The sequence below is a fragment of the Vombatus ursinus genome, unplaced genomic scaffold (assembly GCF_900497805.2).
Source record: "Vombatus ursinus unplaced genomic scaffold, bare-nosed wombat genome assembly UNPS02014807.1, whole genome shotgun sequence".
NCBI lineage: Eukaryota > Metazoa > Chordata > Mammalia > Diprotodontia > Vombatidae > Vombatus > Vombatus ursinus.
The window spans coordinates 43,739,826-43,756,295 of NW_020954585.1; the positions used below are offsets into that span (position 1 = coordinate 43,739,826).

The 16,470-nt window shown below is 40.0% G+C and overlaps 1 protein-coding gene across 3 annotated transcripts in view; it reads right to left on the minus strand.

Moving 5' to 3' along the window:
• USP22 (ubiquitin specific peptidase 22) overlaps nt 1–16,470 on the minus strand; it is a 259,738-nt gene that overhangs the window by 41,522 nt on the left and 201,746 nt on the right. The gene's annotated exons all lie outside the window — the stretch shown is intronic.

The following is a 16,470-nucleotide window of genomic DNA, read 5'->3' on the forward strand; positions in this document are numbered from 1 at the left end:
GTGTGTGTGTGTGTGTGTGTGTGTGTGTGTGTGTGTGTGTGTGTGTGTGTGTGTGTGTGTGTGTGTGTGTGTGTGTGTGTGTGTGTGTGTGTGTGTGTGTGTGTGTGTGTGTGTGTGTGTGTGTGTGTGTGTGTGTGTGTGTGTGTGTGTGTACGCGCATGCGCGCAAGACAGAGAGAGACAAAAAGGCAGACTTGTGCTTTAGGAAAACCACTCTGGCAGGTGTGTGGCAAATGGCACAGAGGAAGAAGACACTTGAGGCAGAGAAAACAATTAGAAAACTATTGCAATTGAACTGGGGTGGAGGCCACATGAGCAGACAGAAGGGAACAGATAGGAATGGCATTGTGGAGGATAAAACAAGAGCCACCAACTGATTAGCTCTGGGATGGGTGTGCGAGGAGATGAGCAACGACAGACAATGCCAACGTCGTGGACCTAAGCACCTGGCAGGATGGGGCTGCTCTCAGCAGACACAAGGAAGGAGGCCACGTCTGAGGGGAAAGTGAGTTGTTTTGAACATAATGACTTTGAGACGTCCACAGGACAACTTGTCTGAGGTGGTTATAGGGGAAGGGAAGAGATATGGGAGTCGTCTGCACAGAGGGGATGACTGAACCTATGGGAGCTGGTTAAACTACCAAGTGAGAGAGACAGAGAGAGAAAGGGCCTCCTGAGAACACTGGGACACAGACACAGTTAGGGGTGAGACAGCAAAGGAGCAGAACCAAGAGAGCAGCGTCACAGAAACCCCTGGGAGAGTATGAAGGAAGAAAGGGTGATCAACAGTGACAAACGCCACAGAGAGGTCAAGAAGCATGAAGACTGAGAAAAGGCCATCAAATTTGGGAAGAGACCACTGTTCACTTTGGAGAGAGTGGTGGCAGTTGAGTAATGAGGCCAGAAGCCAATGTGCAATGGGTTGAGAAGTAGAAAAGTGGTCCAGCATCCACATCGAGCACTGCACTACGCCAGGCCCTGGGTGAGATGGAAAATTTAAATAATCCAGGGTTCCTCTCTCAAGGAGCTTACATTCTGAGTCTCAGTTTCCCTATAAATGGGCATAACACTACTTTTGGTGCCTATTTCACAGGCTATTACAAGGAAAGTCCCTTGCAAATATCAGAATTATTGTTGTTATTTCTTAATGATAATTGTTTAGTCAATTTGTTTAATTTTCAAATATTTAAAAAAATAGTATGAGCAAGAGTTTTACCTGGAATCTCTAAATCTCTGTTACGCATTCAGTAGTTTTTTATTAAGGTCTACCTATGACAACAAATACCAAACAACCTAACTGGAGGGGAAAAAACTAAAAACAAATAACTTTGACTCCTCATCTAAATTTTTTTTCTCTCTTGTCTAAATTTTATGCATTTTTTAAGGCTCCCTGGTCTAGTGGAAAGAATTTTGGACTTTGGATTTGTAAGACCCTGGCTCAAGTGCACTTGCAGCTTTGTGACTACAAGTCATGTAACCTCTATGAGCTTCAGTTTCCCCATCTACAAAGTGGGGATAATATCTACCGGTTCAGAGAACTGTCTTAGGGAAGCATTCTGTAAACTGTAAGGTGTAACATTATTAACAAAGGCCCTACCCAAGCTCAGTCTCTGCCAGTGAAAATCTTCCATAATTACTTCCACATTCTCTAAACTCCCTTCTCCTTTGAATTCCTACTGCACCTCTAGACTCGGACACAACATTCAGGATTTACCTCAGGAAAATTACAAATTCTTTTAAGAACCTCAAACTTCTCCCTAAAATAAAGGCTCATCTTTTTTATATTAATATTCTTCTGGTGTTCTCTGGTTGTGAGTGATAAGCATGCTGCCATCTCCAAAGAATTAAAATTGATTATTTCTCAGAGAGAGCATAGAAGAGGTCCATGATGGGTATGAGCAGGCAGTAACACGTAACCAATAAGAAACTACAAAGAAAAATCCAAACAACAAAGAATTGTGTGACTGAAAAAGAAGACCAGTCACATCATGAGAATAAGGGTTAACCAATGGATGGCCTACAGTATGTACTCCATACTGGTACCCTCAGGAGAAATCAAGCAAAGGTGCAAGCATATTTGGTGATCCTCTATCCCTATGACAAGCTTATGGGAGGACAGACAAGAGTCACCCAGGCAGGCATGGTTGGGTTAGGATCTGTGTCACTGGAGGGAACACAGAAATCAATAAGATCACGAACTCATTTGAGAATGTGAGTTTAAGGATGGCAAAGGACTTCATATATATTATATTTGAGTCTTACCACAACCAGGTGAAGTTGACTCTACAAGTCTATTCTTATTTTATATATGAAAAAACTGAGGCTCAGGGAGGTTAAGTGGCTTCCTTATGGCCACACAGTAAGTATAAGATAGAGGATTTAATCCCTGGACTTCCTAACACCTAGTTGGCTATATCATTTTGCCTCTCAAAAGAGAAAGGAGCTATATTAGAAACAAGATACTGACCTGGACACCCCTTTCCCCTCTTCAAAAAAAAAAAGTTTGCAAATGGTGTTGGCATCTGTGGGGAAATATGTTATTTATCACCTTTGGTTCTATTTATGGAGGACAGGTGCAGAGTTTAGAGGACAATTTCTCTTAGCTTGATCTCATTTACACAGAGTAGCTCCCTATACCAATTCTAATGTTCACTTTACCTGGCTTCTCCTACATAGTTCAAAAACAAACAAATTTAAAAAAAAAAAAAACTTCTTGACTAATGCTAAACCCTGAGGGTTGGCTTAGTGTGACAGCTTGATATTTAGTTGAAGGAATCTGTCAACAGACACAGCGCTGGCTAGCATTACATTCACTTAATCTACATTTCCAACTTCCTCTCACTCCAGTCTTTGGGAGGGAAGCAGAAGATATCCTTGCCAATCTTGTTAAGTTGTAGAAAAGTATGGGTGGCAGGAGGAAATACAGAACATTGATAAGCCCCCTCTGGGGCCTCCATCATTGGGTAGATTTAATCACATTCATATCCTAATTTAGGTCACAAGCCAGTGGTGGCAAAAAAGCAAGCGCAATAAATTCCACATGTCTGCAGCTCACTAAACCAGCACATTATATTTCTGCAATTTAAGGGGAGTTGTGATCTTTCCCCTATTTGCTCTCTACTGGAAGTATGTAAGCCTTTGCTCCATTATATTTCAAATGAGAGGGAACTGTTAAAGCAGCAGAAGCTAAAATGTTAATTGCTGCAATTACTTATTCTAAAAGCATAACATGTGTGGTGCTTAAAAAAAAAAATCTCCCATCTTCATCTAATGAAATTTCACTGGGGATGGAGAGAGGTTGGAGGGCTTCTCTGTGGTAGAAATTTTTTAAATTCTTAAAGAGAAAATGTCTCTACCTAGATTGCTGCCCTGCTACAAATGGCAACATCATTACCTTAAAAACCTGACTACTTGCTAATTAACGTTCCTTATCCTTCACTTTTCCCATGATGACCCCAGAACAATTTTACTTAAATTTGAAGTTAAATTGCAGTCCCAAAATACACTTGTAGAGTATTTTAAAACTATGTTCCGAGTTACCTGAAATTATTACACATAAAAAAGATGGTCAATACTGTACTGGTGGCTTAGGATGGAACTTTAAAAATTTTATATTTATTGTGCAATATACAATAATCATGAGTGACATTAACATAACACTTTTTACAATGATTTTATATAATGTTATCTCATTTAAGCCTCACAAGAAACCTCAGAGGTAAATATAAGGTTCAGAGACATAAGTGACTTGCCTATGGTATTTCAATTGTATGTGGTGGAGGGAGGGCCAGAGAGGCTGGCTGAAACCAGGGCTGCCCCAAACTCTAGCCCCACCCCCTCCTGATGAGGAGGAAAGACTGGTCACAACAGGAGGTGGAACAGAACCATTCTCTAGTCCACTTGCCACAGTGGTCCTAGAGATGATTGTGCAGATGATGCTGACATGAAATCTCTTTTTGTAAAGGATCAGCACATAGTTCTCAACAAAGATAAAAAAACTGATAAGAAAAAAAAAGATAATGTATGGATAGTGCGGCTGACAGACTGGACAACTCTTAACTTTCACAGAGTCAGATTCTTTATTCTAAGAACTATGTTCCAAGGTTCTAAGTTCCACAGCCAAGCACATCGAGTCTAATTATGTTCCTGGGCTTCAGCTCATCAATGTTGCTTCTTAAGGGAGGCAAGAGTTCAGAAGAGTCTGGTCTTGACTCTAACTGCAAAGTACAAATGACCACATAAAACATGCCCTAAATCACTAAAAGCAAGAGAAATAGGAATTAAAACAATTCTGAGGTTTTGCCTCACACCATACAAACTGGCCAAGATGACTGAGTGACCTCTCTACAACGCCCCAGGAAACTCCATTATTGGGATAACCTCTCATCAGCCTTGGGACTCCACCTCATTGCCCTCTGTCCCTCTGGATGGTGGGGCCGTGAACTCCAAACCTCAATTTAGGGAGAGAGCCCAGCTCAGCTATCTTCTCATCTTACATGGCTGCACTAGTGTGGGACTTCTCCAACTGACCTGTCCATCATGTCCTAGAGGCTGGTACCTTCTCTTTTTCCCCCACCCTAGCTTTTGTTTTCCGCTATCTGATTGTAAGTTCTTTGAGGGCATGGACTGTTTTTATTTTGTTTTTGTATCCCCAGGGCTTAGCATGGTGCCTGGCACATAGGAGGTGCTTAATAAATGTTTACCGATTAATAGCCAAAATCAGAAAATCTATTGAGATGAGAGACGCGCTGATATCGGTGTAACTGTGAAGTGGTCCAATCATTCTGGATATTAATTTGAAGTTAGGAAAGAAAAGTGACTATACTGACCATAGCCTTAGACCTAATAGTCCTACTATTGGAAATATACTCATTCCAAAGATCAAATATGTATCAAAATATTCATAGACACACTCTTTGTAGTAGCAAAGAATTGGAAACAAAGTGGGTGCCCATCATCTGGGGAACAGCTAAAAAAACTTTTGCATATGAATGGAATGGAATATTAATGTGCAATAAAAAATTATAAAATGAGAAATTCAGAGAAACATGGGAAGGTTTATATGAACTGATGCAGAGGAAACAAGCAGAATCCAGAGAATACTGTTACACAATGACTAACACAATGTAAATACAATGATCACTAGAAGGAAGGCGAACTTTTGAGTAACTAAAAAAACCAATGAAGGTCCTGGGAGACAGATCATGAAACATACCTCCTCCATCACAGCTGAGAACCAGAGGACTACTAGTACAAAATATTTATACATTGTCAGATGCAGTTATTACATCAGATGTTTTGCTTGTTTTTCTTTGTCATTAGGGAGGGCTCAATCTGGAGGGGGATGTGTGAAAAGACTGTAATGTAAAGACAAAAGATATCAATAACTCATTTTAAAAAACAAAGAAATTTAAGGCAATTTCATTTTAGTGCTAGAGAGAGAACTGAACCTCTATACCATTAGGGATAATTTAGTTCCATTATAAAAGTTTAAGGAAATTGAGGCACAAAGAGATTAAGCCATTTGCTCAAGGCCACAGAGCTAGTAATTCAAATAAAACTTTTCTAGTCTTTTGCTATATGCCATTAGCTCTACTTTACAGGTTCAGAAAGCAAGGACTTCAGAAAGCTTAAGATGATGATTAGTCTTCAAAATAATAAAATATGATGAGCCAAATCCTTAAGGGAGATACATATGCACAATAACACTGAGCCTTCCACTGGTCAGAACTTATTCTGATATCGAACTTATTAGAACTACTCACATTCAAAGTGTTTAAACACGTACAAAGCACTTAACTCAACAACCAACCAATAAGCATTTAATAAGTGCCTAATATGTGCTAGGCCTTGGGACACAAAAAAATTTCCTGCCCTCCAAAACAGTAGATTACATTGTACTAACACCACTAAATACCTCTTGGCAGAAAGGTTAAGAACCTTGTTTTCTTGCTAACAGCAACTTTCCACAAAACCGAACTTCTATTACTTGTACACGTCACTACAATACATACGCAATGCTAAAATAGCATTCCCGGACATATACTCCTTCTTTCATGTATAGGCTAACTGCAAAACTGAGGCAGCTAGGAGACAGAGTGAACAAAGTGCTGGGCCTGGAGTCAGGAAGACATGAGTTCAAATCTGGAGTCAGATGCTTATCAGGTGTGTGACCCTGGGCAAGCTTCCTCAAGTATAAAACAAGGATAACAACAGAATATATTTCGCAGGGTTGTTGTGAGGATTAAATAAGTTACTTGAAAAGGAGTTTAACACAGTGCCTGGCACAGAGCAGATGCTATACAAATGCTAGGTGTTATTAAAATAATATAAATGAAGCTGTACTCAGACCTAAATACCTACCTCATATTGTCAATTGGTTCTTTAAAAATAAGATGTTAGGGTAAAACAACCCAATACTGGTAAGGACATCTAGTTCCACAGAAATGTTAAAAATGAGTTATTAGCCAGGAAATATTACAATGAAATTTCAGTGACATTAGGTAGGAACTGATGAACACATTAATGCTGTTATGAGACATTATGTCAATTACACGTGGCACACGGCTGTATACTGAATCTCATTTTCTGAGTGTATTTCATTATTTTATTTTACATTTACTATACACTGATTGAACAGAACTACCCATTTTTCTGATTCAAAGTTCTTGCAATCTAAACATTACCAACTCTTTTTCCCCCTCCAAAACAGGAACTGCATTTTGTTGGGGAAAAGAGATTAATATTTGGAGAATAACAATAAATGTTGTCAACAACTGAGTGTTGGGGCTGTTATCATTAATACCTCAAGCTTGAAATATCAGTTCAAAATGTCAAAAATTGGGAGATATCAGTAAGTGACAAAATGATGTGACAGCATAGCTGCCTGAAACTTAAATCAAGACAAGCAGTTGGAGGAAAACATCATCTATTATTTCAGCATATTGTTATATGAAAGAATTTGATACGGAGATTATAAATATACACTCTGATTTCCCACTTCTCCCTTAATTATTAGTCTGCAAAAAACAAGTCCAAGGTTTTTTCTGTTCCTATACTCAAAGTAGAATCAGCTAGGAGACAAGGTGGAACACTAAAAATGGCATTTGTGACAAGACCCTCAATTTCATCGGGGACTCTAATTGGATGAGGAGAGAAATTATAAACCTCTACAAAGGACAGTCAAGATTTCATCTTTTCCTAAGATGCCTATTGTTTTACTTTTGAAAACAGATTTAATAGTTTGAAATTTAAAAAGTCATTTAAGCAGCACCTCTGGCAGAACTAATGACAGAGCTACAAAAATGAAGGAACAAACAAACAAACAAACAAACAAACAAAAGAGAGTCCTTTCCCTCAAAGAACTTAGATACTTTAAAAAATCTGAAGGGGGAAGAGATAATTTATTTAGCCAGGGTGAGATAGGAGCCAGGAAGAAGGGGAATAAATCAGGATAAGCTTAAACTCTAAGGTGGGCCTTCAAAGAAGAAAAGGACTTGAACAGGTAAAAAGGAGGGAGCACATCAGTTGCTGTGGGGATAGCCTGCACCAATAGGAAGCAGTGAGTGAGTTCCAGACGAGAATGAGAAACAGCTAGTCTAGATTCATGGCTGTAATGGTGACCTGGAGGTCACCAAAACGAACTACATTTAAAAGATGAGGAAACTGATGCTCAGAGCTGTGAAGTGACCCAGTCCTTTGACCCCTCCCCACCCTAGCCAGTATTCTTTCCCATACTACCTTAAACTCAATTTGTTTGCCAAGCATCTATGGCAACTTTGGGCTAAGCTGTGGGGATAAAAACAAACTAGTACCTGTCTTCAAGAACCTTACATTTTGGTGGAGAGGGAGATGTACACAAATAAATGCAAAATAAATTCACTGGGAGTAGGGGAGAACATTAACAAACAGGAGAATCAAGAAAGGTCTTGTGCAGGAGGTGGCACCTGAGTTGAGCCTTTCACTTACTTCCACAGGAGACTTTCCAGGTCTCTTGTCATCTTGGCTGCTCTCTTTTGAATATAATCTAGTCTGTCTTGTATCCCTAGGACTTAGCCTAGTGCTTGGTACACAGAAGGTGCTTAATAAATGCCCGAAGACTGACTGCTAACTTTCTTCCTAGAAAATACAGTGCCCAGAATAGAATACAGATGTGATCTGACTAGGGCAGAGGACAGCAGGACTAGTACGTCTCGTCCTGAACAACAGATTTTTGACTGCATTACAAAATCCTATTAACTTAATGGCTCCTTCTCAGTCTCCTCTGCTGGATCCAGGTCATGCCCTCTAACCACAGGTGCCCTTCAGGGTTCTGTCTTGGGCCCTCTTCTCCCTCCACACTGCTTTATTTGGTGATCTCATCAGCTCCCGTGGACTTAATTACCTCCTCTATGCTGATGATTCTCAAGTGTACTTTTCCTGCTACAACTTCTCTGCTGACCTTCAATCTTACATCTCCACATCTTTTAGATGTCTCAAACTGGATATCCAATAGACACCTTAAACTCAACATGTCCAAAACAGAACTCATTATCCTTCCCCCAAATCCTCCACACCCCTACATTCTATTACTATGCATGGCAATAGGCAACACTAGCCTCCCAGTTCCTTAGTTATGAAACCTGGGAGTAGTTAGTGATCCTCAATTCTTCACTACCTCTCACACTTGACTCTTCGCACTGCCCCCAACCTCCACCCCAATCCAAGCTGTTGTCAAAGTCTGTCAATTTCAGTCACCAAAGTGACTTCCCCAAAGTGCAGGTCTGATCATGTCACTCCCCTATTCAACAAACTCTTGTGGCTCCCTATTGCCTTAGGATTAAATATAAAATGCCCTGTCTGACATTCAAAACCCTTAATAATCTAGCTCACTCCTACCTTTCCAGTCTTCTTACACCTTATTATCCAACATTTTCTTTGGTGGATAAATGGAGGATGGACCAAATTAAGGAGAGATCTGATGTAGGCAGACCCACCAGCAGCCTATTGCAGTAGTCCAGGTGTGAGGTGAAGAGGGTCTATGTATTAGATGGTGGCAGTGTCAGAAGACAGAAGGGAGTGTATATGAGAGATGCTACAGAGGTGAAATTGACACAGCCACTGGTAAAAATGTTCACTAAAGCACAGGCATGGACAGATCCCTAAAGCACTCCACTATAGACTTTACTCAAGTTTACAAAGAAAACTCCAACCCAAATTATTTGGTTGGAGCATAACGAATAACAAAGTCTGATCTAATAATGTCACAGAGAAGAAGTGACTAGACTACTGAAGGTTATGTCAACGAGAACAAAAACTCTGGGGCAGTTTCTATCTTGCTAGAAAGACTTTATGTATAATCCTGGAAACAGACTATATGGCTATTTTTTGCAGAAGCTTTCCCTTAGGAAAAGCTCATGGTCTAGCTCAGCACCATTAAGCAGGCCACAGCAAACCATGGAATAAAGAAAAATATGAAATGACCATTAGAGCTATGTGACCCCCTTTCATTTTTGCAGAGCTGTGGAAAAAGAGGCAGACGGCATTAGGCATTAAGTAGTTTATAGGCCATACATGAACATTAAATTAACTTTTGGTACTCTAAATATGAGATCCTTGTCTAGTGATTGAGTAGATACTGGAGGAAACAGCAGGAATTAAATATCAATCCTGATATATTCTCTCTATAAAAGAAGCCATTAGATGAAAAGTTGAAGCTAAATGGAAGGATGGTTCAAAGGTTACCAACGGGGAAAAAAAATAAAGGAAGTGGTTTTATTGTGCACCTAAAGGCAATAAAACAATTATTTCATGGGGCATTTTGTCACCTCATATTGTAGTACTCATTACAAGTATCTGCAAAAAATACTAGGATGAAAACAGCAGCTTATGCACTATTATCCACTGCAAGCATGAGGTTATAGAGAAATTCTATCAATTAGAAGAGATCCTCTAAGTAAAAATATACTTTAAATCTCAGTCATGACAACACAAGGGTGAGCAAAAGACTGTAAAAAATATGTTGGAAAATGATTCAAAAATACAATGCAGAGGCCAAAGGCAAGCTTTATATCTATTTAATCATGAATGCTCTCTCTGAGAAGAGAAAATCAAAAGGCAGTCATTAAAGACAGCAACATTAAATAACATTACAAAAAGGAAACATATTCTAACAGACAGCAAATGACTGGATGCCAATATGGAAGTTATTTCTTTATTAACTGTATAGTGGGATCACTTGACATTACAACAAAGATAAGAATCAATAACATATTAGAAGAAATAATAAAAATGAGAAGATGTGGCATGTAATTGAGGCATTTCTAATCTGACCTATTTAGAATGGCTGCTGACAGTGAAATATGGGAAACAGATCATCTATTAACATGGACTAAGGGTAAGTGATATAAATCAACTGTCACAACAGATAGACCAAAAAGCCCCAGCTAGTCAACATTTAACCTTCCTGTCAATATGAAAGATATAGCGGCCAAGGGTAATACTAATTTAGAGCTTAAACTGGTTTGCAAACTCTTACAGAGGAGGAGGATGGAAAATTTTTTAACAACATTATCTTATAACAAAGATATTGACAAAATTTAGTGTGAGACCCAATTTAGCTAGTTCAACTTGAAAGCATTTAAGGATGAAAACTGGAAGGACAATGAATAGATTTTTTTTTCTTAAGAAAGGATGCAAAGACTTTTATAATATTTTCTCCATCAATGAAGGAGAGTTGCCACATTTGGGCATTCAGTTCCACAGTCTCCAACGCCTCTAATGTCCTTTCCAGCTCTAAAGCTATGATCCTATGAAGGAGAAATGAGTCTAAAGAAAACAAAATAGTAACAACTATGGGACATGAGACCAAATATATAATACAAATGTCCATGTTGTTGGGAACAAAATTTTAAGGACATTGGAACGATTAATTCTCAATATGTCTGAAAAGAGAGGGGATAACAATGGCTCGGAAAAAAATAATCTGACCTTAGTCTTACAAAAAAAAAAAAGTCAACTAAGAAAATAACAAAAATTTTAATAACACCCACATGCCTTGAGAACTTTTCCCTCTGTACAAAATCTTTATGAAGGCGTTAACCAAAAACAATATCACAAGTCCATGAGACATTGTGTTGCATCTAGGTTTATTACAAAAGAAATGAACATGCATGTGGAACCCTAAGCAAGCACATAGAGAAGTTCATATATTTATGGCAGTACAACAAAGGAAGGAGGAGAAATCAAAAATCTCTTCCTAGAAGGGCATGGCATGGGAGGGGGAAAGGTACAGTAAAGGTGTGAAAAGGACAAAACCCTTCCCAAAGGGGAGGAGCAAAGTGATGGCGAAAGCAGAATTTTTTCTCCTTGTGAACTGCTGGACCACAAAGATAGGATGATCTGCTTATCTACCAGGGTCCCAGCTGCAAAGCAGTTTTTTTCATTCTAGTGCAGACTGACTGGAGCCTATCTTGACTCCCACAGACACACAGGGAGTCCAGCTTGAGGTATAAACAATAAATTATGTCAGCTCAGGGAGGGGCTTCATCCTTGACACATTCAGGGCCTCTTACATGTTCTGGGTTCAATGTTTCTGGAAAATATGGCAACTAAAAAAGACAAGTTCAGGGGATCCCTTAACATTCTTTACCAAAGGTTTGCAAGGGGAATAGATTGACTTCAACAAATAATATTTTACAGCATATCTTTATAGTTACATAACAGACTAAAAGGTATAGAGAGTACAAGCTCCCACTGTCCTTTTTGATTATTGACCATAAAAGAGCATTTGATTAAGCAGAATATAGTGACATCCTAAGGACTGACTCATGGTCTCCCTGGCATATGCCAGAATTATATAAAATTCCTCGATAATCAATCAACCAATCAATCAATAATAATTTGCTGACTGCCTACTATGTTCCAGGCATATATCTATGTGCCAGAGATAACTGTTTTGATAACCCTCTGATTAAAATCAATTGAGAAATATAACATGATGGTATTTGTCACTAACATGGAGGATGTTTTGCAAAGGGTTCAAATGCACATTCTTACAGATGCTGTGATTCTCCAGATGATCCTACTTGTGAAAGTCATTGTGATGATTTTACCAAGCTCCAGATCACTGCAGATGCCAAAATGAGATCCACAGTCATATCAAGAGTTTGGCCTAACTACCCATAAGAAGAAACATATGGATGATGAATGCCTACTATCTAGACTACAAAATGCAGCTGGATGGACAGTCCATTGAACTGAGAGACATTCTGGACAGGATGGACAATGTGTGTGGCTCAGAACTGAACTAGGGGAAGAGTGCTGGCCCATATTTGGGAAACTCTGCAGTGCTTTTAATGATCTCAAACTTCTCCTTGAAACAAAGGCATGAGAGGCAGCATAGCATACAGGGTGGCTTGAGCCCAGGTCTCCCTAAACTAACTCTTAAATCTTGCGTCTGACACATACTAGCTCTATAGCCTCTCAGGGTTAGAGAGCAGTTGCTGATCCGCATCAGAGGGAGGAACTCTCTAAATTGATGAAGTCACAGGCCATGATTTCACCCTCAACCACCTGCTCCCAAAACTTCTAGGGACATTGTATGGCTTTTATGGAATACATTCATCGTCTGCCAAGAATTCAAGTTTTAGCTCACCCACAGGGCGTGTGCAAAGCAGGTCAGATGTTACCTCTCCTCAGACTCTGGTGGAGACAGCCCAGAACCCAGAGAATAACAGGGGTCTCCTCATAACTGGTCCTGCTTTCAATACTGCATCTTAATTGAGGGGAGTACCCCTCGAAGAGAAAGGGCTGCTTTTACTTAGATCTACTCCTAAACTGCCAATGATGGGCAGATCAACGTGAGAATCCTTAGTAACACCAGAACGCCCCTAGAGCTTAGACAATAGCTCTGCTTCCAGTCTGGGCCTTGTGGCCACGGTCCAGGGATGCCACCCTTGAGACCATGAGGCATGGCAATTTATTCTGCAGGTGCCGTAGCCTCTGTCTCCTCAGCAACCTTAGCTACTGAAGACCTGGAAAACAAAATTCTTGCCACCAAAGTTCTTGGCATTGTCAAATGATTCAATATCATAAACTTCTTATGGTCTTGATAACGGAAATGTCATGAAAGAAAAGGCATCACTATCTGCTTTACTACTGTGCCTGAAAAACCATGGGCTTCTGCCTGTGCTAGCAGCTGAGACCTTCTGCATGTGCTGTCTTCCCCCATTAGAATATATGCCTCATTGAGGGTGGGGACTTTCTTTTAAAACAAACTCTCTTGTTTTCTATTTATATCCCCAGAGCTTAGCAAAGGCTTTGCACATTTGTTTAGCTTGATAAATGCCTATTCATCCCTTCATTGATCATTTGGAGTCATGGTTGATTACACAGACCATAGCTGTTCAAGTCTTTCAATGTTGTTTTTCGCTATTATGCTGTAAGTCATTGTATAAAGTACCGCTGAATGACTTTGGAAACCTAAGTTACATTGGGCCTCTATTCAGCAGATGAAAACTGGCAATACTTCACATTAGGACCACCTTCTGGCTATGGTTTTCTGACTGAAAGAATGACCAGACCTCAAGATTGAGAGTTCTGCCACATCCTGAAAGCTAAAGGGCAACACTGAAGAAAAAAATGCTCAGAGGGGCAGAATTACCCTGAAATGTCATGAAGGGAATGGCATGAAACCTGGAGTCACAAAAGCTCTTCAGTTTCATACTTTTCAGGCATACCTTCATGAAGCCATATGCTGCACACTATGCAGAGAGCCAAACATTTTAAAAAGGCGATTTTGGAGAACTATGCCAATTCTTTAAGTAAGAAGCAGCACGGTAAAAAGGAGAGCTGTGACAGGGACCAAAGTGGTGATTGTGTGTGGAAAGGTGGTTGGGGAAGAGTGATCAAACCAAACACACTTGGAAAAGACAAAATAATTTTCTTCACATAGAAAAGAGATCAGATTTGTTTTGCGTGGCCTGAGTTGGCAGGACTAGGAACAAGAGATGAAAGTTGCAGAGAAAAAAAATTTAGCTGGATATAAAGAAACATTTCTTAACAATTAGAACATTCAAGAAAGAAACAGATCACCAGAAAGGAAATGAATTCTTCATTACTGGAGTTCTTCAAGATGGGATCTATTCAGGCACAGGTTGGACCAAAAGAGTCCTAATGTCTCTTTGAATACTAATATTCTGATTCTGAATCATATTGCAATCATGAGGTGTAAGGGTCATAATTATAAACTTTCTTTCCCCTTCTGTGATCAAGAGCTCAACTGTTGGCATTTCCCAACTAAGAGAATGCTTTGTCTTTTAAGAAGTTGGAATGGGGTCACCAAGCCACTGCCTTCAGCCTTCACATCAAATGGTCTTTTCAAGCTGAGATCTAAGTCAGAGCCTGGAAGTGGGGAAGAAAACAGCCCCCAGCAGATTTCTCCACACTGCTGACCAAATATACACAATGGTCTGCTGGTTCAGGATGGTTTATTTGGCCCCTTGAGCACTTTAAGGGCATTTAAGAGAGGAAGTCTCTCCAGAAACGGGCGAAGACATAAAAAGGCAGCTAAATCTGGGATTTTAAAGGATATTATGATTCAACACAGCAGAGCACATTATCCTGGCCTGGCTTGGAAATGTTTCAGGCTGAGAAAGACAGCTCACACAATATAAATGTAATTCTTCCCACTGCATCTCTGACTAAGCATACAGATTTAGAGGCTACAAATTAAAGAAAGAGACAAATATGGACTATAATCTATGGTTCTGTTCACTCTTTAAAAGTTCAAATAAAAACAATTAGGAGGCAAGACGACAAAACTCAAAGGCTTATCATAATTTATTTTAAATTATTAACCTACAGTCTTTAATTATGTGTGATGTGCAAAAATATTTAAGTGATAAAAGAAGGGATAGAATTTCCCATGGAATATTCCTAAAGAAAGGCTACTTTCAGCAAGGACAAAGGGGAGGCACTGAGTGGTTGCAGCATTTGTATCACAAGAAATGGCCTACCAACTACTTACATTTCCAACTTCCAGGAAGTAGTGAAAAAAAAAGCTAATGGCGTCTGAGGTAGCATGGTGTAGAAGACAGAGGGCTGAGGTTTGGAGTCAGAAAGACCCGGATTCCAATCCACAAGACAAGCTGGGTGACCCTGAAGAAATTACTTCACCTCTGTGTGTTTTAGACAATTTCCTAGGATTGTGCTAAGTCACAGACCGAGTGTGATGCAAGCTGCACAAGTGAATCACCATGACGGAAGTTCCCTCTAGTGACAAAATCACAAATTCTTTACAAGTACCTATATCCCTGACTGTATTATGAGAGGAAGAGCTCAGAATGATGGAGGAAATAATTCCATCACATTTAGCCTTGGCCAAACCATATCGAGATTATGTTATTTAGTCATGGGTACAACATTTTAAAAAGGACACAGCCAAGTTGAAGTATGTCCAGAAGAGTGAAACTGGGATGGTGAGAGGAGTAAAGAACATGACACGAAGCACAAAGACTAGTTGAAGGCACTAGGGACATTTAGTCTAAACAGACCCAAAGGGCTCTCAGGCCGAAGAAGGACCGCGACTAGGTTTGCTCTTCTTGGTCCCAGGAAGCTGAATAGGAGAAATGAGTAGAAGCTGCCTAGAGATGACATTAGTTAATATAAGGAAAAAGCTTCTCACTAACCAAGCCACCCCAAAGTGAGGTTATTTTGGCAAGGTGTGGTCCTTTCAGTGGAGGGTTTTCAGGGATGACCACTCATCACTCAGAGGGGATTCTCGGCCTCTCTTGTTTGAGGTCTTTTCCCTTTAGTTCTATGACCTGAAGATGATATGTGTACAAAGATGACGCTCCTGAGTAAACACCTGGAGGACCTGGCCTTGGTGACTTTGAGCAAATCATTTAACCTGAGTCACGGTTGCGTCATCTGTAAAACGGGGGAAACGATTTTCTCACAGAGTTATTGTGAACAAAGTGCTACATCCAACAGAACGCAGGAGACAGAGCTGGCGTCGGAGCAACAAGCCACCTGATGCACTCAGTCCAGACCCTTCTGCAAAGAAGGGAATGATCTGCACTGGTACAAAGTCCTCAGTGGAAGGAATGAAATCACAAATCTGGTACAAAGAATGCTTTGTAAATGTAACTGTTATTCTCCCTGACATAATCTGAAAGAGCAAGAAAACAGGGAAGACTTCCCCCACCCTGGATAACAGAAATGGGGAATCTGAAAGTCCAGCTGCTGGCAAGATGAAAAGTTCTGACTTCCACACTGGTCATTCTGGGCCATATCCCTAATGGCCAATAGTATGTCTTTTTCAATACTAGCAAACTTGTCTGACTCAGGAGCAGTGCACCCAGCAAAAATAACTCTGTACTGTTTACCTGCTGGATTTTCCTGTCTCTCTTTCTAACCCTCCAAGAACAACTCTGGAGGTTATTAATCTCAAAAGCAATAAGAAGGAACAATGATTTTTTAATACGCTTGG